Consider the following 25,037-nt stretch of genomic DNA (forward strand, 5'->3'; position numbering starts at 1 on the left):
GTTTACCAAAGCACATGAGGTTTTAACTCAACCCTCCCCGTCTAAGAACACTCACACACAAAGCAAGCCCCTGGTGCCTCCTCTTTCGGCCTTCCAGACTCCCCTCCACCCCTGACATGGGCCTGGGTGATGAAGAACCGAGATCAAAACTTGTGACAATGAGAGCAAAACTAGTTGCCAATTATCTAAATTATCTAAACCAAAGGGCAATAAATATGCATGGAGAGCAAATACTTCCCGAAGGGCCAAAAGGAAAGGAAACTGAAGACCAGTAATTAAGAGATTAAAGAAAGCACCATCTTCTGTGCCCTAGGAAGGTCAAAACCTTGGTGCTTGTCAAAGACTGGGAGGATTGAAAGGGAACCACAGGGATAAACAGCACTTTTTCTGGTCCTGCAGGGTCAGTTTCAGTACACATATTTTCAGAGGTTTGTAACATTAGTAGATACTATATATCAGATTGTGAAATTCATATGAATCTCAGATAACAGAGACCACAAGAATGGGGAATCGAGAACAAGCTACTTCAGAATGTTGTATTCTGTCCTGTGAGAGAGTAGATATCACGAGACCACTCCCTTTGTCACAGGGAGGCCACACATTAGGAAGTCTGGGACATGTAGATGGTTATTTTCTACTCAAAGGAAAAAACTCAATTTTTTTCTTGGCCAAAATGATGAGACTTGAAGCAAAAGAAATCTGAAGAATACACCAGAGAACGGAAGATTCCAAATCTTCATAAAGAAAAATCAGTGAATTCCAGAGACTTGGGAGGCTGAGGAAGGAGGATCACAAGTTCAAGACCAGTTGCAGTACATTAGTGAGGCCCTAAGCAACTCAGCTTAGACCCTGTCTCAAAATGAAAACTAAAAAGGGCTGGGGATATGACTCAGTGGTTAAGTGCTCTGGGTTTAGTCTCCAGCACCAAAAAGGAAAAATCCGGACATGGTGGGAGGAGGAACACTGGTAAAGGCAGATATGAGGAAACCCTACCGAGTCTCCAAATTTTCACTCCACTCTTTGTAGCCACCTTCACAGCATCACCTCCTCAGGGGCAAGAAGCGTGCTGCACACAGAGGTCCCAGAGCAGCCATTCTAGAGGCTGACCACCACACCACGTTGTCTCTCTGGGTCTCCCCACCATGCCTCATCAGAATGGAAAGGAAAATGATGACAAGAGGTGAGGGCCAGCCTTCCAACATCTTGAACTCTAAATGGCCCCTTTCATGAGCCACAAGAATCCCACCTCCTCTAGCAAGCCACCTAACACACCTCTGAGCCTTGTCATTAAACAGGCTCTTTTCTTTCCTTCCCTTTTGGCCGTGCTGGGAATTAAACCCCAGGCCTCGATCGCCGCACACACCGACGGGCACCCAACCATGGAACTACAACCCCAGCCACTGGTAAATGTTTTCTTAAAAATGCCTCGTGTGCCTATGTGCCCCTCTAGAACCAGTTCCCAGGTTCTGCAAGCAGGGTCCATGCCATGCACACATCTTCATTCCTGTGCCAGCGTACTGCCCAGAGGGATGAGTGCGCCCCATCTGTAGATGCAACTCACTTCTGATGTGTAGAAAACACCCAATAATATGAAGGATAAAGACTGGCGCACAAATATACAAGCACTGGGAAGAGAGAGGACCCAGCGGGGAAGTGTGAACACACCAAAGTTGCTTATGAGACCCTCCAGCCGCCAGGAGTCCTATGTGCATACTGACGTATTCTCACGATAAGTGCCAGCCCACCTGTAAGCTGGCACTTACAGCGAGCACCACAGCCCCTGATCCAAAACCAAGGCCACATGTGTTTCGAAACTGAGAACTTTTTGGATTCTAGAAAGGAAATGTGGTATTTACTGTGTGCTGTACAACACTCCGGGTGGTCTGAGTAGCACCCACGAGAAAACACATAACCAACAGTCTGCAGCGAGACAGCTCACAGTACATGGAAGAAAGCTGTCAACAGCCTCACCTACATCCAGGTCAAGGGGCATAAGCCCCTAAGAGAAACCATTCTGTGTTCAGAGGTGCTAGGTTCAGAATTGTGGCTAAGGGGGCTGGGACTGGGGCTCAGCAGCAGAGCGCTTGCCCAGCACATGTGAGGCACTGGGTTGGATCCTCAGCACCACATAAAAATAAATAAATAAAATAAAGGTATTGTGTCCATCTATAACTAAAAAAAATGTAATGAAACAAACAAACAAAAAGAATCGGGGTTGATGAACTGGGTGCCTTCATTATCACACTCATTTTATAAGCCAGGGCCACAGACTTGCCAGGGTCAGTGACGTCCCCAAGCTTGTGAGCAAGCTGGGAAGAGACACAGGGTGTGACCTCCCACCAAAGCTCTGCGGTACCTCCCGTGAATACAGCAGTGGCCTGGAAATCTCACAGAGACAATGGTGAATCACAGGGCCTGAGACCCTGTACTTCCAGGCATCAAAGAAGCATGCATCTTGTGTACACCAGAGGCTCCGGCCCAGGCCAAGCCCATCATCTTCCTGGGGGCTCTTTCTTAGTGAGACTTAGTGAGACTGTCTCAAAATTTAAAAAAAAAAAATGGCTCAATGGCAAACATCCCGGGGTTCAATCCCCAGTGACGGGAAAAAAAAAAAGTTATTAAATCTGCATTTCTGGGGCCTTACCTTATAGAAATGGTCTGGGATGGCCTCCTGTTTATAAGGTTATTTCTGATAGTTCTCATGAATCCAGGATTCAGAATCACTAACGCAAAACCATTAAACGGAGCCAGGCGAACATGGTGGAACTTGCCTGTAATCCTACCAACTTGGGAGGCTGAGACAGAGGATTTCAAGTTCCAGGTCAGTCTCAAAAATTTAGCAGGACTCTGCCTCAAAAGAAGAAATTTTAAAAAGGAAGAAAAAGGAAGAAAGGTTGGGAATGTAGCTCAGTGGTAGAGCCTTCCTGGATTCAATTCCCAGCACCAAAAAAAACAAGGAAAAAAAAACTATTAAGGGAATTCAACTGCTAATGACAGAAGATTCTGAGAAGGCAGTCCAAGTTCTATGTGCAGTCCTTCTTGGAGTCTGTACTTCAATCAAAGGGGTCTGGGAGGCTCCAGGGATGCCCACAGAACGTCACGAACCTCCGTAGTCATGAGACACCCCACCATCCGGGCTCTGTGCAGCATAAGCAATTGTCCCCTCCCTTAAAACAAGTATAATCCTGGACTCACCACACGAAAGGCCAAGTCCTAGTGGACAACCACACTGACAGGAGACCAAGAAGTGGTGCTGCCCAGCAGCTGGCAGAAGCCGAGGAGGGGGAGAAGCAGCCCCTACCGGGTTGCTGCTGCACTGCAGGAGGAGGGCATTCGCCGAGTGGAGTACCACGTGCAGGCTGCTGAAACCGAGCGCTTGTTTCCTTTTCTTTTTCTGCAGTACTGGGGAGGGAACCCAGCAGGGCTCTACCACTGAGCCACATCCTCACTAACCACCTTTTTAAATTTTATTTTGAGAGAGGGTCTCACTAGATAGCTGAGGCTGGCCTCAAACTTAAAGTCCTCCTGCCTCAGCTCCCTGAGTGACCAGCATCACAGGCATGCACCACCACACCGAGTGACACGAGTGACACTGTCAAAGCTGCCGCTCCCTCCATGTGCACTCTGCAGTGCCTCAATCAAGGCACCCTCCACAACACTCATCTGCCCTGACAGTATCACCCGACTCTCAGTTCTGCTTCCAGCAGTAAGACCACTCCTGGTCTCACACACCCAGACTTAGGTCAATTCTGCCAGGCCTCCATCCCAGCCCAGTTACCACCCTAACGCCAGTTCTCTGGGGAAGCTCATTTGGTAAAATTCCTCATGTAATCTAAGAAAAAGTTCTCTTCTGACCTACATTTTAGTTTACCAACTTACTCATTCTGTCATTTGCCCCTTTAATTTCTGCTCCGTTACCTCCCTCATAACACATAACGTTCCAGATTGAATCTAGCACTCTGGGTTTCTGGAGAACACAGTATCTCAACTAGCACATACTTTAAAGTATGTGTGTGCACATACTTTACAAACGTGTGTATACATACAAACACTTGGCACTTAACCAGCGTGCCGAGAATCCATGAAGTGCTTTACTGAGATTTGCTGAACTAAACTGAATTTAGTCAGGGCTCGTTTAAATGTTGTTTTATACACTTAGCACAAACACACAAAAATATACTGAACACCTAAGCTTAGCCAAGCACATAATAGATAAACACATGCTGAGAGGGTAAATGTTTGGTGGACACATCCAGACTTCTCTTTTCTGGGCTGAAAAATATGTTCCGTTACCCTTCAGTACTGTACCATTTTTCCTTTTTAAGGCAAATTGATTTATGGTGAGTTCATTGTTTTATTTTCATAACCATGACTCTGTTTTCCATACCTACTATGCAAGGAAATGAGGGTTTCAAAGAGACCAAGTGACTTGTCCAAGGTCTCAAAGACAGGGGGCTAGGCTACTTGTCCCAGTCTCTTTCTCAACTCCTGCCCCTCTGCTGTAGAGCTGCGGAGGGAGGAGGTCACTGGCCCCACTGCCTCTGCTCTCCAGCCTCTGCTCACACAGAATGCACCCAGCACTGCAGAGTCCAGAGATGCAGGGGTTCCGTGGGAAGTGGCCCCTTCTGCAGAGGGGGCTGCGAGGAACACAAGCTCAGATGGCTCCTCAGGGTGAACAGACCCCACATGTCCCACTCCAAGCAGAGCGACTAGGACATGAAGCAGTTCCTACGAACCCAGGACAAAATAAAAGGCCAGGGGTCACTATCAGCTCGTCCTTGGTCAAGGTTAGGCCTGGTCTGTGAGAACCATGACACGAGAGAGGCTGGGAACAGCTGCTGCTCTCACATCCATCGCCCCTCCCCAGGCCTCAAGGCTTATCACCCCCACGCCGGTCACCCCAGTATCAGTCACCTTATTGTGGCACATTTCTGAAGGCGATGGAGAATGAAGAACCTACGTGGTACTGAAAGAGTCATGCCCAGAGGCTGACAGAGAGCAATTACTTTATCCCTATAATATGCCAAAAGCCAGGAAATTTATGAAACCCCAAAAAACAGGACAGAGTGAGAAACAGTCCTTTCAAAATATTCACACATGCTGTGGCAAAAGACCTCACGTGGACCCACAGTTCCTGACCTCAGGAGTCACAGGAGGGCAGCAGGAGCACCCAGGACTCCTGGGCGGTTCCCACATGAGTCACAGTGGTCAATCATTCTGCCCATCAAACACTTCAAGTGACTCACGCTTCTCATTCATGCCTACTCTGCACCCAAGGTCAGCTCCAGGAGTGACTGTCCTGGGAAACACAGAGCTGGGTGGCTGCAAAGCCAGGGCTGCTGGGCTCCCCACGACCTCATTCACCCCAACACAACGTGCTAAAGAGGCCGGCTTCTTGTTTCCTTATTTAAATCCACTCCTCGTCCACGCCCGGGACCCCATGGCTTTTCCCCTTGTTCAAACAGTGTGCAGCCATCACCTGAGACAGGCCGAGAAGAGAGAGGTCACAGAAAATGAGAGCTCATCCAGACATACCTCTGCAAACATCGCCAAATATCCCACACTTTTACACAAAAACAGCCACGACGGTATTTTAACAAGTCTCTAGGAAATTTAACCCAGAGGCTCTAGGTGAAGAAAAGAAAATTTAGGATATGTAAGCTTACTAATATTTTCTCAATGAAACTTTTTTTTTTTGTGGTGCTGGGGATTGAACCCAGGGCCTTGTGCTTGCGAGGCAAGCACTCTACCAACTGAGCTATATCCTGAGCCCAATGAAACTTTTTAAACAGAAGAACAGAGAGAAATATAAACTTAAACTTCGTAATACTTCTTAAAATCAAAGTGAAGGTTTCTATAAGTTTTAAAATCAGTTAACAGGAAAGAAAAATTTATGGACCCCAAGTTGTACTTAGAAAATTCTTGACACATGTGTGATGGAACATAACTGCTGATTGAGCAAATAAGACACACATTTTATATAGCAATTGCCATTTTACGAAGGGATGCAGTACAGACGTTTATTCATAAATTCCTCCTTCGCAGCATTGAATGTATTTTCTCACAGAAAATGGGCAAAAGACAACAGGTCAGTCCTCCATTCCAAAAGCAGATCTGACAGAGCTAAGGGCACCTGGAGCCTGAGTACCCTGCACCTAGTGGGTCAGGTGGCCTTTGACTGGGCGCCCTCACTGAAAGGGAGGGCTCAGCAAACTTTCCAGGGTCAGTGGCTTCTCTACCAGTGGAACTCGGCAGGACTACACTACACTGACTTCCAAGCTCAGCGTTATGAGTCAGGCAGCTTCCACTCCCTCTCCTGGAACATGCTCTCCAGGAGTCTTGGCATCACCATGCAAGAGGCCATCTGCAGAGGCCCTGAGACCACGTGGGGAAAGGAACCATGAGCCTGGCCTTTCCACCACCCAGGCAGGTGAGTGAAGACAACCTGGATCCTGGAGACCAGTCCAGCCATCAGGTGAATGCCACTGAGTGAGTGACCTCGGTTAGCGCCATGTGGACAGAAGTTTGACCCAGGTGAGCACTGCCAGCCAGCCCTCAGAGCCAGGAGACCTGACGGATTTCTGGTGTAAGTCACTGACACTCAACAGTCACTATCCAGAACACGCTGCAGCTTCTGAGCAAATGAAAGCAGCACCTCTCCCTTCTGCCCAGGAGCAGCATTCCCTCCCTGATTCTCTCTTGGAGGACACAGGGTCATGGTGGTAGTGTCAGCCCTGATTTTCCCCAGCTCTGAGCCATCAGGGGCAGCTTGGGGCCTTAGACTGAACTGCAGCAATGAACAGGTGCTGGGTAGTGCAGAGTTATGTGGTATCACCAGCAGCACGTCTACTCAGAAACCCTCCTAGTATGGCTCTGAGTTAGGAAAGAACAGGTAACAAAAATCTGAAGAAACATGATGTGGTCAAAATGTGGTACTTTTTTTTTTTTTTGGGGGGGGGGGGTGCCAGGGATTGAACCCAAGATTGCTTAACCACTGAGCCTGATCTCCAGTCCTTTTTATTTTTTACATTGAGACAGGGTCTCTCTCTAAGTCCCTTAGGGCCTCACTAAGTTGCTGAGGCTGGCCTTGTGTGATCCTGCTGCCTCAGCCTCCCAGGCCACTGGAATTACAGACATGTGCCATGGCCCCAGCCAAAATGATCTTAATACCACAATCAAAGAAACCATAAGAAAAGAAAATTACAGACCAACATTCCTTATGAACACAACCAAAAAATACTCAACGAGTACAGTGGCAAACAATCCAGCAGGACATTCAATGGGTTACATACCATGACAAAGTGAAATTTATCATGCAAGGTGAACCAACATACAAAAATCAATCACTATAATATAGAACGTTAATAGAAGGAAAAATTTTTTTTCTGCGACTGAACCCACTTTACCACTGGGCTACATCAAATTATTTTACTTTGAGACAGCTGCTGAGGGTCTCACCAAGTTGTTAAGGCCTTAAACTTAGGGTCCTCCTGCCTCAGCTTCCCAATGGAATTCTGTAATTCCAGCAACTGCACCTGGCTCATGTGATCGTCTTAAATCACAAAAAGGTCTTAACAAAATTCAACAACATTTATGATTTAAAAAAAAAAAAAACAAAAACCCTAGCAAACGTGGTAGCACATGCCTGTAATCCCAGCAACTCAGGAGGCTGAGGCAAGGAGGATGTCAAGTTTAAGGCCAGTATCTAAAATCTGGCAAAGTCCTAATAAACTTAGTGAGACTGTGTCTCAAAATAAAATTAGAAGTTGTAGGGCATAAGACCAACAAGCAAAAAATCAGTTGTTTCTATATGCCAGTCATGGACAATCCAAAAAGAAAACAAAACAATTCCATTTATAGGAGAATCCACAAGAACAAAATACCTAGGAATAAATTTATCCAGCGGTGAATGATTTATCCACTGAAAGTATAACAGTGCTGAAAGAAATTAAAGAAGACAGAGCAGGGGTGTAGCTCATGGTAGAGTGCTTGCCTAGCATGTAGCAGGTCATGGATTTGATCTTGAGCACCATCACAATATAAATAGACAGAAATTAAACAAGACATAAATAACTGGAAACACATCCCCTGTTCACCAATTAAAAAACTTAATTGTTAAGATGGTAACTCCCCAAAGCAATCAACAAATTCAATGCAATCCTTGTCAAAATCCGAATGACCTTTTTAGAAGCTAACCCTTCAGTTCATACAAAACTTTAAGGGGCACTGAACAGCCAAAACAATACAGAAAACAAAGCAACAAAGTGGGAAGACTAATACTTTCCAAATTTATGCTTCAAAACTTAACAATAACTGGGTATGGTAGTAATCCCAGCTGCTCGGGAGGCTGAAGCAGGACTTCAAGCTCAAGGCAGGCCTGGCAATTTAGCCAGACCCTGATTCAAGATAAAAAATAAAAAGAACTGGGATGTAGTTCAACAGTACAGCATCCCTGGTTCAATCCCCAGTAATGATTTAAAAAAAAAAATCTTATTACAAAGCTAGAGTAATCAAAGCAGTGTGGTAATGACATAAAAATAGAACTGAGTCTGAAAATAAATGTACACATCTACATCAATTTAATTTCAACAAGAATACCAATATCTTTCAGTGGGAAAAGATGGTACTGGGAAAACTGGATGACCACCTACAAAAGAATAAAATGGGACTCCTACCTCAGTTCAAACATAGCGTTAACTCAAAACCTCAGTCCAAACACAAGCGTTAACTCAAAATAAACCAAAGACCTAAATATAAGAATTAAAACATAAAACTAAAAAACATATTGGTAAGTCTTCATGACCTGGGATTTGGCAATGGATTTATCAGATTTAACATCAACAGCACAAGAAACAAAATAAATAAATTTGACTTCACTAAAATTAAAAACTGTGCAAAGGAATTATCAAGAAAATGTGCAAAAACCCCTACAAAATGGAAGAAAATATTTTCAAGTAATATCTAACAAAGGTTTACTATCAAGGATAGCATGTGGCACACACCTATCAACCCAGATACTAAGGAGGTTGAGGCCGGAGGATCGAAACTTCCAGATCAGGCAAGGCAACTTAGAAGACCCTGTCTCAAAATAAGGAAGGACTGGGATGTAGCACAGTAATAAAGCACCCATGGGTTCAAACCCCAGTGCAAAAAAAAAAAAAAAAGGTTTTACTATACAAAAGAAATAAAGAACTCTTAAAACTCAACAAAAAGATAAACAACCAAATTAAAACATGAGCAGACATTGTTAAAAATTAATTATATATATATATATATATATTATACACACACACACACAAATGGATAGCAAGCACATAAAAAGACATTCAGTATTACTGGTCATCAAGGAAATATAAACCAAAACCACAATGAGATACCACTTCACACCCACTAGGATAGCTTTAATCAGAAAAAAGGAAACAAGTGTTAGCAAGGATGCGAAGAAACTGGCAAATTGCTGGTCAAATAAAGTTAACAGAGAATCACCACATAATCAGCAATTCCACTCTGAGGGATATACTCAGGAGAAAGGAATACACATCTCACAGAGACGGATACACAAGTGTCTGTGGCAGCACCATTCACAGTAGCAAAAAGGTGGAACGACCCAAATGCTGGTGCCCAGAAGAATGGATTCACGAGCTGCAAAACGTGCCTGGGTCGTGCAGCACAGAAAGGATGGAAACGCATGCTACAACTTGGATGTGCCCCAAAGACATTACGCTAAGTGAAGGGAGCCAAAGGTCACACGCTGTATGAGGTTCCAAGACAGGCAAATCCATAGAGACAGACAGCAGATCACAGGAAAAGCAAGGTAAAAGATCAGGGAATGACAACCCGGACTTTTGAATCAACAGCGTTCAGGGGAGACCCCTCCGAAGAGGGGAAATCTGAACAGAGACCTGAAAAAATTGGAGAATATTATTCCTGTTAAATAATGGAAGAAAACAAAGGACTTAAGCCAGGTGCAGTGGTGCACACCTGTAATCCTAACAACTCAGGAGGCTGAGGCAGGAGGATCACAAGCTTGAGGTCAGCTACAGCACTTAGTGAGATCCAGTTTCTCAAAATTAGAAATCAAGAGGGTTTGGGGTATAGCTCAGAGTACAGCACCTGGGTTCAGTTCCCAGTAACACACGGGGGGGGGGGGGGGGGGGGAGGCATCTAGCTATGGAGGGGATGTCTAGCCTAGCTTACTTTGCATACGTACTGTGATTCTGGCTTTCAGACATCTTACCCTGTTAAGACTGTCTGCCAGTAAGACACCCTTCCAGGCCAAGTTGTGCTCCCCAAAACACCAAGCACCCGTCTTGCTAACAAGCCGTGTTGTCCCTGTGGGAAGCCACATGCTCAGGAGGGGGGAGGAACGCTGGTCTGGCAGGAGACTTCCGACCTCTCCATTCTCTTTATTTTTTATTTTTTTAATATTTTTTGTTGTAGATGGACACAACACCTTTATTTTATTTAATTTCATGAGGTGCTGAGGCTTGATCCCGGGGCCTTGGGCACACTAGGCAAGTACTCGGCCCTCTTTAAAGGCTCACAGTGCTTTTCACTGTGGTCAGCAAGCTTGATCACACATCACAGACCGTCCGTCTCCAGAACGCCACGTTCACCCTTTCACAGCTGAGAAATTAAGATTTAGGGGAAATAAGTAACTAAACACAGTCGGCTAAGGAAAGAACCAGAATTCAAAGCAGGTCTCACCCCTTCTGTACATAAACTCGCCTCACTACTACTAGGCACATCTCAGGCAGACTGTGAAATACGAAGAATGAAAGTGACCCTACCTCCCCCCAACACCAGAGACCTGAGAGGCACCAGAATATCCTGAAACATGGAAAAGGCAGGGAGGACTTGTGCCCTTACCACTGCCTCCACACTGCAAGGGCCAACCCGCCCAAGAATGGACAGTCCACCCTGTGCCACCACAAAGGCCCACTGAGTCCCAGGATTCACAGCCCTTCTTGAAGCAGGTACAGATGGTCAGGAAACAAGCCCCCGCACCTGTCCACCAGTCACCGGCCCTTCCTGGCTTCACACTCAAAAGCTTTACAGTGGTTCGAGCAGAAGAGCTGCCAATGCCAGCATTTCCCGCCACCTGTGGCAAGGGCTTGCACCCAAAGCCATCTGCAGCTACACTTACATTCACCATGGACAGGCGCTGTGCTGCAACCAGAGTGGCCAGGCTCCAGAAACACGTTCACCAACAACCTCGTGCTTGTAAAGACACGAGGACTAAATGCTATCATTATTACTAGACTTCGCTCTAAACATAAATCAGGAGAGAGAAAGGGGAAATCAGTTAGGGACTGCTCTTCAGTAAGATGCAAGCAAGGCTGAGCCACAGGGTAAAAGTTTCCTGACTTTCCTTGGTGCTTGGCATCACAGGCCAGGCAAGCACTCACCACTGAACTACCCAGCCCCTAAGTGGACTTGTTCAGGAACACTGAACACAAGGTGCTGCTAAAAGAAAATAACCCAAAGAGAAGGAATGGGCACTGACTAGAAAAATAAGTCAACACAGGCAAAAAGACACGGGAAGAGAAACGCTATGTGAACAACGTCTGCTGGAGCAATGTTCAATTTACTCAAAACCACGAGAACAAAACTGAAATCGAGCCTCAGAAAGCAAAACCAAAAGTCTCGAATGTGAACAAAATCTGAAACTGGTCGTAATGCAGCTTCAACTGTCCACAGAGCTACAGAGAAATATGACCCACACTGCAACAGGCCTACCCCCTCCCATCCAAGGGGGACAATTCCCATTACAACAGGCGGGCCAGCCACAGATGGCACCCCAAGGGGAGCAGCTCCCTGCTCGGGTGCCCACACCCCTGAACCACAGCTACCCATGGTCCCTCAGACTTGGACTTCTGCCAGCCACACTCCCTTCCTTTCCACAGGTTCGCTCAGGCTCATCCTCAATGAGTACCTGTGGTCCACACTGTGGCACCCCTGCACTGTGTGCAGGGCAGTCCCGCCACACCTGTCCTCCTGTCGTGGCACCCCCTGCACTGTGCTACGACCAAATTACTCTTCTGGCTCAGTCATGACATGGAAGCTCCTGGAGGACAGGAAGCACCTTCCTTGACTTTTAGCTTTAGAAACCAGTATAACTCACAGTATGTAGGAAGTTCTCAAAAAAAAAAAAAAAAAAAAAAAAACATTGCGTTGACTAAATACAGGTTGAATATCGTTTCTCTGAAATGCTTGCGACCAGTAGTCTTTCAAATTTCTGATACTTTTAGATTTTGGAATATCTGCATATGCATAATGAGCTACCTTGGGATGGAACCTAAGTCTAATCATGAAATTCATTTATGTTCGATACACATCTTTCACACACAATTTGAAGATAATTCCATATGAACTTCCAGTGCGCCTGTCTTGCCTATGACCAGTCACATCAAGTCAGGAGTGGAATTTTCCATCTGTGGAGTCATACTGGTACTCAACAGGTTTTCAATTTTGACTGGGTACAAGGGCACACACCTATAACCCCAGGGACTCAGGAGGCTGAGCTACGAGGATTGCCAAGTTTGAGGACAACCTCAGCTATTCAGCAAGACCCTGTCTCAAAATAAAAAATAAAAAGGGCTGGGGATGTAGCTCAATGGTACAGCTCCCCTGGGTTCAATCTCTAGTATGAAAAAAAGGTTTAGATTTTTCAGCATTTCAGATTGTGGATTTTTGGATTAAGAATATTCAACCTTGGGCTGGGGCTGTGGCTCAATGGTAGAGCGCTTGTGTAGCAAGTACAAGGCACTGGGTTCCATTCTCAGAACCGCATATAAATTAATGAATAAAATAAAGGTCCATCAACATCTAAGAAAAATTTAAATTAAAAAAAAAAAAAAAAGAGAACACTCAACCTATAATTCTCAATTACTCCTCTTTAGAATTAGAGTCAACAGCATCCTTAGGACCAATCTTGGGAACATGGAAAACACCAGGGAAAACACACACTGCTTAGGCCAACAGTTCTCGCCCTGCCCACTGGGAGAGTCACTTGACCCAATACCCCAAGCCCCAACTGCCTCCCAGGAAACCCTATGTCCCTTCCAAAAGCTCTGGCACATTGCTGACACTCTGCGATGGTGACGTCCTTCCTCTACCACATCTGTCGACCATGCTATGCAAGTCAACATCTGTAGGCTGCCTCACTGTCCACCTTGTTCATAACAAATGACGCTTATCTTAGAGACGGGGACACCAACTCAGAGGTCAAGCAGCCCACATAAGCTGCCCTCCAGTTCAGCACAAAGGGCAGGACTTCAGCTCCTCCAAGCTGGCAGCTCCACCATGCCCACACATGGGCATCCAGGAGAAGCACCACACAGCTTCTGGAGAATCAATTGCACGAACAGACCAGCAGCTATGTTAAGACAGTCAGAAATATTACCAAGTACAAGGTAAAATCTACATTAAATTTTAAGATAAAATCTAATAGGCTTGCCCCCACTCCCATTAAGGGAAAAATCACACAGAGAAGCCTTCTGAAACCTACACACTTAATTCATCCCTTAGTAAGGTTTAAAACAGCAAGCTACATTAATCCAAAAATGAGAGAACTTAATTTCCAGCATAGTTATATGACTTCTGGGCATTGGTGGGCAAGGAAGGACTCAGGTGTGCCTGTCCTTCTAGCTTTCAGTCATGAAAAGCACCCAGGAAAGCTAACAGTTGTAGCGGCAAATGAGCCTCCCATCATGTACCCCCTTATGTATCTGAACAGCAGTGGGACAGGAGTCTTGTCCCCCAGGAAAAGTCAGAGGAGGTCCTCAAGGCCTGCCCAACTGCAGACACAGACCCCAAGGCACAGGTAACACTACAGCCATTTACACCCAACCCACAGAATCTGGACGCAAACACTAACGAAGCTCTTACCCAATCATGTGCCTGGCAGTCAGGAGGAGGGAGGCCTACCAGGAACCATGGCCCTCACATGCCCGCAGGCCTGGACACACAATTCACCACAGACTCCACAGTTGCCTTCAAGATTCTATTACCTGCCAGGCCTGTAACCCCAGCCATTTGGGAAGCTGAAGCCAGAGGATGGCAAGTCCCAGGCCAACCTGGGCAACTTAGCAAAATGCTGTCTCAAAATGAGAAAGAAAAAGAGCCAGGCACAGGGGTGCAGGCCTGTCATCCCAGCAATTTGGGAGGCTGAGGCAGGAGGACCACAAGTTCAAAGTCAGCCTCAGCAACTTAGCAAGATCCAGTCTCAAAATAAAAAATTAAAAGGGCTAGGGAGGTGGCTCAGTGGTAAAATACCCCTGGGTTCAATATCCAATACCAAAAAAAAAAAGAAAGAAAATATCTATTATATATGTTACCATGTTTGGTTAATTGGCTTAGCTTTTCTCTTCAATTAAAGATAGCAAGCTTCTAATAAATATGCTTTTGGGTTTTGCCACAGAATTGTTTCAACTAGAAAGGAAATTAGGATATCAGAACAACAAATCCCAGAATCTTTCTGGGTAGAATAGCCTTATAAGAAATTACCAAGTAGCAGGGTACAGAGGTGCACGCCTGTCATCTCAGCAACTCGGGAGGCTGACCACAAGTTTAAAGTCAGCCTCAGCAACTTAGCAAGGCCCTAAGCAACTCAGTGAGACCCTGTTTCTAAATAAAATATTTAAAAAGGGTTGGGAAGGTGGCTCAGTGGTTAAGTGCCCCTGGATTTAATCCCAGGTACCAAAAAAAAAAAAAAAAAAAAAATTACCTAATAGCCTCTACTTAATTTCTTTAATGGCTAAAATTAACATGGAACAAATCCTAGAAAAAAGTAAACCATGAAATAAAAGACCTGACTTCTCATTTCTGGCAAGTTAAAAGAAATATAGGTTGTATTAGCAAGGAAGACAAGTTTGGGAGAAGGGTGTGTGACAGAACAGTGGTTTCCCACTGTGTCCAATTCGTACCTGCACATCATCTGATAATTCCACTCTCCAGTACTGCTTCTGCCCTCCTCTCCTCCCTCCTGATTTCCTTTCTCTACCCTAATGGTCTCACTAGAAAGGCCTTTTTGTTTTTAACCCTTTACACCTTTAAAGCACCACCACTTTTGGAGATTTTCTACCTACAAAAACAGTGGGGAAGGCAGTGGACTGCTGCCCAGGTTGGAGTCCACTGTCCATTCCCCTCCACAGATCATGCCTTTCAGTGTCACAGCCTGCCAGACCCTCTTGCACTTCAGAGTCAAGGGCCCGGTAAGAGTCAGAGGGTAGAACAGGAGGCAGCCCCTAAGAAAACCCACTGACCCACAACATCCCCAGTACACATGTACTGGCAAGGAAGAGAAGGACAGCCACTATCAGCATCATACCAAAACAAAGTGGGGAGACCAAATTCTCTTCCCACCATCCTCAGGGTCCACAAGTGAGCCCAGACAGACCCACTGTGCCAGAGACTTCCTACCACTGGGCTCAGCTCAATGATACTCCCGGAAGCCCACCACGACCACTCTAGCCAGTCAAGAGATTTGCCATTTTTTTTTTCCCCTGGCACTGGGGATTGAACCCCAGGGCGCTGAGCTATACCCCACCAGTCCTTCCTTAATTTTTATTTTGAGATAGGGCCTGGATAAGTTGCTAAGGTTGGCCTCAAACTTGCAATCCTCCTGCCTCAGACTCCTGCATAATCAGGATTTCAGGCGTGTGCCACCACAGTCGTCTTCTAGTTTCTTCCTGGTGGGCACAGCTCCCTCCATGCAGGATGGTGAATTTTCCTTTCTCTTCACCCTTCCTGCCAGGTTCCTGCCCCAGGATCTCAGTCCAGTATCTGCTGGCCTCTAGCACCTCCCATTATCATGCACAGGGGCCAAAATGCCCCAGATTTCCGCAAATCACACCTGTAAAGGCAGATGATGTGCTTCACTCACTCCAGCATGGTAACTAGAATATTATGGGAACTTAGGGCACATTAAATGAGTGTTAATTAAATGAGAAAAAGACTCCCAAGACCCAGCTGATGCATTTATCTCAGGGAACACAGAAAGCAGCTGGAATCCCACCCAACTCCTGGAGGGGCAGAAGCCAGCTGTCCCCTACATTATGACATCCCTCTACCTGCCAGCTTAACCCACTGACCAAGAAGTTTCACCAAAAACATTTTAAAAGGGAAAGGCTGATCCTCCGTTGAAAAAGTCTTGACTTCTCTCCACGCTGGTCTATCCCTCCTACACCCTTTCCTGGAACACTGTTGTGCAGACCTTTCTGTTGTGCAGACCTTTGCCAATAAAAGCTTTCAAAAATTAAAAAAGTCACTTTTATTTTTTAAAAATTTTTTTCAGTTGTAGATGGACACAAAACTTTATTTTTATGTGGTGCTGAGGCTTGAACCCAGTGCTAGGGAAGAGCTCTACCACTGAGCTACAGCCCCAGCCCCGCTTTTATTTTTTGTTAATTATGAATAAAGAAACTACACAGGAACATATTATTGCTATTTTTCTTTTCTGTGTGAATCTGAATTTCCTTTTTATTAGCTCCTTGGGGACTGCACAGACCCCCCAACCCCCCCCCTACCTCTCTACCGCCCTCTAGCCTGCAGGCCTCTGGGTCTCCCTCACTGACTCTCATTCCTCCTGCCCAAGCCTAAGCATCTTCCCCCTATTCAGGCCACAGCTGCCTCTCCCTGGTCAGCTTCCCAATCCTCTGGCCTCACCTCCTTCTTCCTTACTATAGCTCTCTTTTCGGTTTCTGACTGTACCTGAAGTGAATTATTATGACTCCCCCACCTGCAAAAAAAAATCATTTTTCTTCCTTTATGAACACTTGCAAAGAATGCAAGGGGTCCTGATTTCACAGAATGGACACTGAGGTCCTGGTCATGAGACTTCTCTTATAGTTCTTGAAGTGACCATTGAGAGGAAATTCAGCTATTGCATAATATTCGATAGGTTAGATCACTTGTTGTTTGAAGAATCTTGCTATACAAGAGGAGAAAATAGAGATGGGCAAATGTAATGCAATTTCCTTTGTGTGCTTGAGCCAGCGCAGGCTTGCAACACCATTGACAGTTTCATCTTTCTTGAAGCACAGCTTCAGCATCATAAAAAAGGATTTTAAGGAATGATAAATCACTCTCATCCTTTAGCTCATCAGCATACGTATCCTGGCAATACCTGAGAAAGTCCTTGACGTGCACACTGAAATACCTAAGGAAGTCTAGCAGGGGTGTTTAGAGAAAATCCAAACACAGGGGAAACAGCAGCAGCAGCAGCAGTTCAGATGTTTAGTTAGATGAAGGATTCTCTCTCCAAGGCACCACCAGAGCTGGGAATGGCACGAAGGTATCAGCACCAACCTGCCACTGCCGCTGCCTGCTTCCAGGGAACGTCTTTGCAGCCTTACCCTGAGGCCATTTTATTAACTCCAAAAAGAATGGATCCCATCCAAGGAAAATAACTGGTCTTCTTTCCTCTCACAGAAAAATTCACATATCTTTTGTAAAGACGCTGGAATTCTCCCTGGCCAGCTCTCCCTGCGTCCCTGGCCTTCTCGCCGTGACAGCTGGAACAGATGGCGTCTGGGTGAGACACCTTGCATCTTAGCCCTCAGCCACCATAAGGTCTGATTCTCGCTAGTGACGCTGGAACCCGCGGCGGGTCTGCGGGGTCGGTCCCGAGCCCCCTCTCGCGGGCCATCTTCCAGTTTTCACGCCCGTAAGGCGTACTGGGCTCTGGACAAACGGCTTTGGGCGAACGCTACACTGTCCACACCGGGAGGTCCCGGCGGCGGGGAGCAGCACTTCCTCCCGCTGGAGCCGTGACGCGCACTCTCGGGAGCCGGCTGCCTGCATGCGCTGCAGCATTCCCCAGGCCCCGCGAGCACCCGGCGCGCGGTCCCAGCCCCGCCAGCCCCGCACGCGGCTCCGATGCGGCGTCCAGACACTGGCCAGTCCCGGGCAGGGGCATCCACGGCCCTCGCGGGGGGCTCACAGAAAACGCCAAGAGAAAAGCCCCCGCCCGGGCTGCGTGCCGTGAATGTCAACGAGGGGCGGCCGCGGCGCCGCCCCGCGCCGCCTTCCCGGCTCCGCCGCCCCACGCATCAGCAGCGGCGCACACGCGCGCACACCCCGTCTCGCTGCCGAAGCGACTCGGGGCTCGGCACCAAAGACGCGAAACGAAATCGGCTCCTCGGCAGCGACCGTGAGCCCGCGGCTTCTTAAAATTCAGAGCACGTCCACCACACTTCGTCTCCATCCATCCCCTCGTGCTCCGGGCCGGGGGCAAGGCGCGGTCCTCTCGGAACCCGCTCTCCAGTCCCCACGCGAGGGCCGCGTCCGCAGCGCGGCCCGTGCGGAACGTGGCGCACCGCCCGGGGCGGCCGCCGGCAGGCTGGCCTCCCTCCCGCCGGGACCCGCTCTGACCTTTGGCGTTAATCGGAGGTGGAATGTGCGCATTCTGCCCGCGCCGGGTCCCAGAACCGCCCGCCGCCGGCCTCGCAGCTCGGGCTGAGAATCAGTCATTCATCTGCAGAGGAATGACTCAGTATGAACTTTTGAGCAACGGCTCGGAGGAAACCCACCGCCCTCGCCGCGGCCGGAGAGGCCTGGCGCCGCTGCCCCGCGCTGGCGGCGCGGCCCGGCCGCGGCCTCCGCACAAAGTTTCGCAAGTTGCGGCGCCCGGGCGGCGGGCGGCGGCGGCGGGCAGGGCCTGCGCCGCTCGGGACCCGCCGCCCGCCGGGAGCAGCCGCCGCCGCCGCCGCCGCCGCCCCTTACCCCGCGGCGCGCCGCCGCCGGCCGCTCAGGGGCGCCGGGCGCGTCCTCCGCCGCCGGCCGCAGCGTCCTGCTCCCCGGGCAGCCCCATGGCGGGGGGCGGGGAAGGGCCGGCGGCCGCCGCCGCCGCCGGCTGGAAAGTCCCTGCTGCGCCGCGACCGGCTCGCGCACGCGGCGGCCGCCGCGCCGCGCCGCCTCACGCACCCTCGCGCCGGCACTTCCTCCCGCGCGCTGGAAATCCCCGCCGCCGCCGGCGCGCGCCCGGCGCGCGCGCCCCCGCCCGTTGCCAAGGGCCCTCGCCGCCTCCCGCCTTAGCAACGGCGCCGCGCGCCCCGCCCCCGCCGCGCCCCGCCTTCCGGGTCGGGAGCCGCGCAGGCCGCGCGCGCCCCCGCGCTGCCCCACGCGCGAGCCTGCTCCGTGTCACGTGCCCCCACGCGCGGGTCGCCCTCCGAGACGCGCCAGACGTGCTCACAGGCACGGTGCCCGCACGCGCGCACACCCGCCCCGGGACTCCGGCCCCGCGCGCGCGGGCCAGTGGCCCGCGGTGCCGCAGCACTCCCGCCCCTGCTGCTCCACGCCGGGCAGGGCTCGGGTCTGGCCGAGCGCGCTCCCTGGGCTTCTCCCACACCCAGGAGCTGTGTCTCTGTCCGGCGTGGACAGGTGGCCAGTCTGCCCAAACCCTGGTGGACACCTTGCGCCCAGGCACTCCTCTCCTGGGCAGTTCCCGGGCCAGGGGCTCCCATTTCTCCAGGGGCCCCCGATCCCCGAAGCCATCGAGGACCCACCAAGCCCCAAATACTGCCTCGTGGGGTTTGGCAAGATGGGAGTGGGTGAGAGCCTGGCCCTGGAGGCTGCAGGCCAGCTAACGAGCCAGGCCATCACTGGAATTGACCAGTGTACGGTGAGGAAACAGCATGGACTTCTCATTCTTCACTTCTCTGGAAAGCTTTTAAGGATCAGAGCTGCGACCAGTGTGACCAGCTTAAGCCAGTCATCTTGCGTTTCTCCAGTGGCTCACGGCGTGGAGGCAGGAAGTCCAGCATCTCCCTGTACGGCTGCCCCGTGGAATGTTCCAGAGCCTCAGATAGGCTGATCCCACGTCTTTGGCTGCATTAGCCCAACAGGTGCTTGTTAGGCGCCACTGGCAGCAGGGCCTTGCCAGTGGCGCCCCCATCCGGACCACAAGGGCACAGCTCAGCTCAGAGGAGGAGAGATGCTAGATTCCCCAAGCAACCATGCCAAGGTGACAGACCAGCCTCGTCCATCCCACCCATGCAGTTTGGGGCTGTGCGTTAAACCCAGTTCCCCAGATGGACTGTCCTTCGTCTCTTGGGAGTCCTTTCCTGCCTGTCCTAAGTTGCAATGGGACCCAGGGACCCAGGCCTCTGCATATTTGCCCATTCCCCCCAGGCATTCCTCCCTATTCAGACCACAGTCCTGGCACACTGTCGCCCGGTTGCATCTCTCACCTACCACCTTATACTGTGTTCTACAAGGGGACTGCTTTTAAACTCTACCAAAGTCAGGAGAGACCCTGGACTATTTTTGGTTCTTTTAAAATCAGCCAAAAGGCAGAAGGCTCAAAGGCCCATCCGCGGGGTTATCTGCAGCTCCTTTCGTTCTCCACCGAAGCAGAGTAAACCACATTCACAATGGACAGACTGAACGGTTGAGCCCTCTGCTGGTGAGACCGGCCCTGCTCTTTCTCGCCCCGCCCCCATCCCCCTCTTCTTTTTCTTCTGCGGTCATATGGGCAGTTCTGGATCCCCTGCTTTGAGGAATTGGGGAACAGCACAAAGAAGTTTTGCCCCAAGCAGGGCCACTGCTTTGGGGACGGGCGTTCTGACGGCAGTTGCTGCTAAGCGGCAGTGAATGACAGCAAGGGGAGCCAATCACAGGACTCGCCTCCCTGCATTTCAAAGACTGAGTTCTCTGTTCCCTGTGGCAACCCCCAACAACAAGCCAACACCATTTCTGGACAAAGAAATTTCTCACAGGATTTATGTAGCATGACATGTTCTGTTTGGTTTTCAGAGAGGAGGAAACATCATTCTCTGTGGTGGTAGGGGTTTCAGGCCTATGAACCCAAGCCATCAACCCACTCCTGGAATAGGATGACCAGGGCCTTGAGTGACAGTTCCCCATGCAAAACGCACCAGCCACTGTGCGTCCAACTTGGGCTGGAGGGTGCTGACAGCTTCTGTCTCTCCACAGCATTACAAATTGTCCCAAAATCACAGCTACAGGAATTGTTCAGACAAGTGGCTTCCAAAGGTTTTGAGCACATTTCACAGACACGCACACTACTGTTGTACTTCCCCCCACACATGGGATACACTCTGACATATTCTTTTTTAAATGGTAGACCCTCTAAACTGACTGCTAATTCATGATCAGATGTTCAAAAACACACTTTAAAAGAACTGCTGGTGGTGGTGGAGAGGACCCCTCTTCGTCCAGCTCCACTGGGAGTGTACCAGCAGCCAGCCTAGAAGTCAGAGACTTAGTCACCCCATCCCTGTCCAGCCTGAGCTTCAAGTGGAGCCGGCACAGCACAGGTGCCCAGCAGAGACACAGCCTGCTGGGATGGGTCCCGTCTTTGGTCAGGAGGGTGGAGACCAACTGCAGAGATGACAGGGCACAGACAGGTAGAGCAAGCCAAGGGGAGGCCTGCGAGTGCTAAGGAGATGGGAAGGGAAGGTGGGAGGTTCAGGGAACTGGCCACAAGCATTTCAGATTGTCTCTCATCTCATCTCTATGGGCCTCTCCAGGAAACAAAGTTGTCCTTGTTTTAGAAACTGCTGGGATTTATGTGCATGCACATACATACAGACTCCCATGTCTGGCACTTGGCAAAATCTTACAGAAAGCATGAGTCTTGGGTGTAGTCAAGTCCCACAGGCATTTTGACTGCAGCCTCACATCTACCTTGACTTTTAACACTTTGAAAATTGTTCAAACTCTCCCATGTTCCTAAGAAAAAGGGATCTTTTATGAAAGATGTCCTTGGGGGAAGGGAAGAGGATTTGTACCAATCCCCATACAGGCAAACTCTTGAACCTCATTGTAAACTTCTTGTGCCTTCTCTAAGATCCCGCTCTCTTCCCAACCCACAGGCCTCAGTAGCCCCTCTGTTCCACCCGGCTCCCAACCGGCCCCTCCACTCTGCAAACAAAAGCCAGTTGTTGCCAGAGCAGCTCGGGGCCCAGCTCATGTCACCCAGCAGCCTCGGAGGAGGTATGCGCTGCTGGGGGAAGTTTCTGGATCCACGTTAGGTCTCAGATTAAGAAGACAAAATGTTTGAAAAAGACAAGAATTGTTCTAATGTGTCAACATTGCAATAAAGGCCGCAACTGAACACAAACATCCCAAGCATTCAAAAAGGAAGTGAATCCTTGACCCGGTGACCCCTGTTCAGGACTCTCGGAAACACTGGGTACTCCACCTTCAAATCAGAGGGAGGATAGTGAGGTAGCTCCCTTTACCCGTGGCTGTCACAGGGGTCCTAAACCCAGTGGTGGATGCTTTGTTGAAAGACTGTTGGGATCTGGTATTTAAATGAATATGTGTTAGGTTTTTTCCAATTTCAACTCCAAATGCCATAGAGTCAAGTACAGTAGTTGAAAGGAAGTACATTTCAGAGCAGAGGAGAGAAGGGGACTCAGGGAATGATGGGTGGGGATCTGAGAACACACGGCACACAGCCAAAGGGCCAAGCCAGCTTCCGGTCACTGCTGCACTTTCCCTGCAGAGCAGCCTTTGCCAAGCTTTCCTTAGTGGACAGGGTCTTGCTAAGTTGATGAGGCTGGTTTTGAACTTGCGATCCTCCTGCCCCAGCCTCCCGAGCTGCTGGGGTTACAGATGTCTGCCACCACACCCAGCCTAGAGAGGGAGAATTTCAGACCAGGAATGGAAAAAGCAGAAGTCAACTCATGACTAACTGTGAGATCTTAGGAAGGCACCTGACCTCCCTGGGCCCGGGTTTCCCCTTTCGTAGGGCGGAAATACGACTGCCTGCCTTGCCCCACAGAGCTGCACTGAGAGGAGGAGCGCTTGCTGGGGAGTGCCATGCAACCTGCATGTCCCTGCAGTGCTGCACTCGCCCAGCAGAAGCACGGGTGGTCCTGCAAAGGCCATCCCGTGGTCATACAGAGAATAAGCCGACTCCCCTGGGGACCCAGGGATGATCTCAACTCAGGTGTCCACAGTCCAATTCTTCACACCGTCAGGGTCGGTCGCGGGGTGGGTTTGCTCGGGTCCTGTATAGATGTTCTCAGATGTGGTTGGGGTGTTGCTGAAGGAGGCCTTGTACCTCTGGAGGTGCGGCGCATTCCTCACTGAGTGAAGAAGTCTGCAGGTCCTCACGCCCAGGGCCATACAATGGCTGTGACGGACGCACGGTTCATGAGAGCAAGGTGTGCGAGAGGTATTTTGCTTTGACCTGTCCACACTTGGTTCCCACGTTCAGTGCAGAGGGGAAGTTCTGCCCTGGGGTGAAACATGGAGTCTGAATTAATGCAGTTTATCATATCCAAAAAAATGGGGGGCTCGCATGTGTGCTCCTGAGTGTCCCAGCAGAGGATACAGGCCCACATTTACACGCATTTTCACTGACAGGCGGCTTTGTCCTCGTAGCCATTTTGCTGTCTCCAGGACTGCTCGTGACCTGGACAGGGTGGATGCCCTGGTCAGTCTCCCTGAGGAAGGCCCTGGGCAGCCCCCAGAACACCTGGCTGACCGGTGTGTGCACGGCTGATGGCCACATGAGTGGGCCACCCACCCCAAGCCAAATCTCTCCTCAGGTTCACTTGGTCAAACCTCATGGTGAGCAGCTGGCAGCCAGGGCACTGGCCTGGTTGGCTCAGAGCTGGGGTGGGCTCTGGAATTTCCATGGGAGAGATGTACTAGTGTGTTTCTACTGCCAATAACACATACCACAGACTGGGTACATCTTAGAGAAAAGAGGTTTATTTTGGCTCAAGGTTCTGGAAGTACAAGGTCAAGTGGCCACATCTGGTAATGACCACCTTACTGTCCTGGAAGGCCCAGGACATCAAATGGCTAGAGATAGGAAGCATGTGTCTCTTCTGATTTCTCCAGATAGAGCCACCAGGATTCAACCGTGGGACCCAGCCTGAGTACCTTATTAATGCTGTCACCTCCCAAGGCCCACTCTGAACACCATAGTTGGACTATGGTGTTCCACCCTCTGAATACCTCACAGTGGGGGCTGACTGTCAACATATGAACTCAAACCAAACCCAACACAAAGCCAGGGGGCTGGGGGTGGTCCCTCTGGGAGAGGCCACAGAGCTCGCCCTGCACTCTGTGCCACCACCATGGTGACCACAATTCTTTCACTAATAGGGGGATTGGGGCAGCTGTTGAAGATTGGGGGTCTTTCGCCTCCTTTGGCCTCACCCCTGAGCACTTACACAAGACGCCAAAGACCAGGCCTCTGCCGCCCCCTCCCCCCAGGAATCACTGTGGAGCCCTGTGAGTTGCCACACAGCTGGCTGTGTCTTCGTCCCCCTCTCTGACCCACCCCCGTCTTAATCACTTGAAGAATGTGAATTCCAGTTAATAAGCTCAATTATAACTAGAATTCCCAACCTCCGGAGCAGCTGAAGGCCTTGTGAGCAGGCAGCGGTGAGTCCAGTCAGACCTTCGAGGCTCTGGAAGTGGAGGCCTCTCTCCCCCGAGGCCAGTACCTCTTCTGGTGCTGAGGGGGTGTGGGTTCCAATCTGGAGGCCTAACAGGACCTCAACACCCCTCCAAGTAGTGGATCCCTCTCTCGTCTGTCTTGGGTTGCAAAGATGAAAAAAAAGAAACCAGCCTTGCACGGTAGTGCACACCTATCATCCCGGCAAGCCAGGAGCTGGAGGCAAGAGGATCGCAGTTCAAAGCTAACCTCAGCACAGTTTAGTGAGACTCAAATGAAAAAATAAAAAGCGCTGGGGTCATGACTCAGTGGTAAAATGCCTCTGGGGTTCAAACTCCAGTACCAAAAAAAAAAAAAAAAAAAAAGAATCAGTAGATTCACAAATCCAGATTCCCATCACACCCCTGCAGCTAATCAGCTAATCAGTTGTTCTAAAACATTCAGTCCCGTGTGCGATGCCGCTGTACGTGACTTCTTAATCATCAAGTTTGAGTTTCCCTCCAGTATTCCAACAGGGATCCACATAAGCTTGTTCCACCGGGAGTCAAGCACTGCCCATGTGCTGGCCCCTGCGATGACAGGCAGAACACTTTTTTAAAAAAAAATTTTTTTTAGTTGTTGATAGACCTTTATTTTATTCGTTTATTTATAT

The 25,037-nt window shown here is 49.5% G+C and overlaps 1 protein-coding gene across 4 annotated transcripts in view; it reads right to left on the reverse strand.

Annotated features, from left to right (window-relative positions):
* The window catches only part of TRAF3 (TNF receptor associated factor 3), a 96,984-nt gene extending 78,025 nt beyond the window's left edge, over positions 1-18,959 (reverse strand). For 2 of the 4 annotated variants that reach the window (XM_079130101.1, XM_079130100.1), the window contains exon 1: positions 18,376-18,583. The gene's annotated coding sequence lies outside the window, so the exon portion shown is untranslated. Of the gene's footprint in view, positions 1-18,375; positions 18,584-18,726 lie in introns of those variants that run through there. The other 2 variants (XM_079130099.1, XM_079130098.1) reach the window with 2 other exon arrangements.
* Positions 18,960-25,037: the final 6,078 nt, after the last annotated feature.

Source organism: Sciurus vulgaris, assembly GCF_902686455.1.
Source record: "Sciurus vulgaris genome assembly, chromosome: 2".
In the NCBI taxonomy this organism is placed as follows: Eukaryota; Metazoa; Chordata; class Mammalia; order Rodentia; family Sciuridae; genus Sciurus; species Sciurus vulgaris.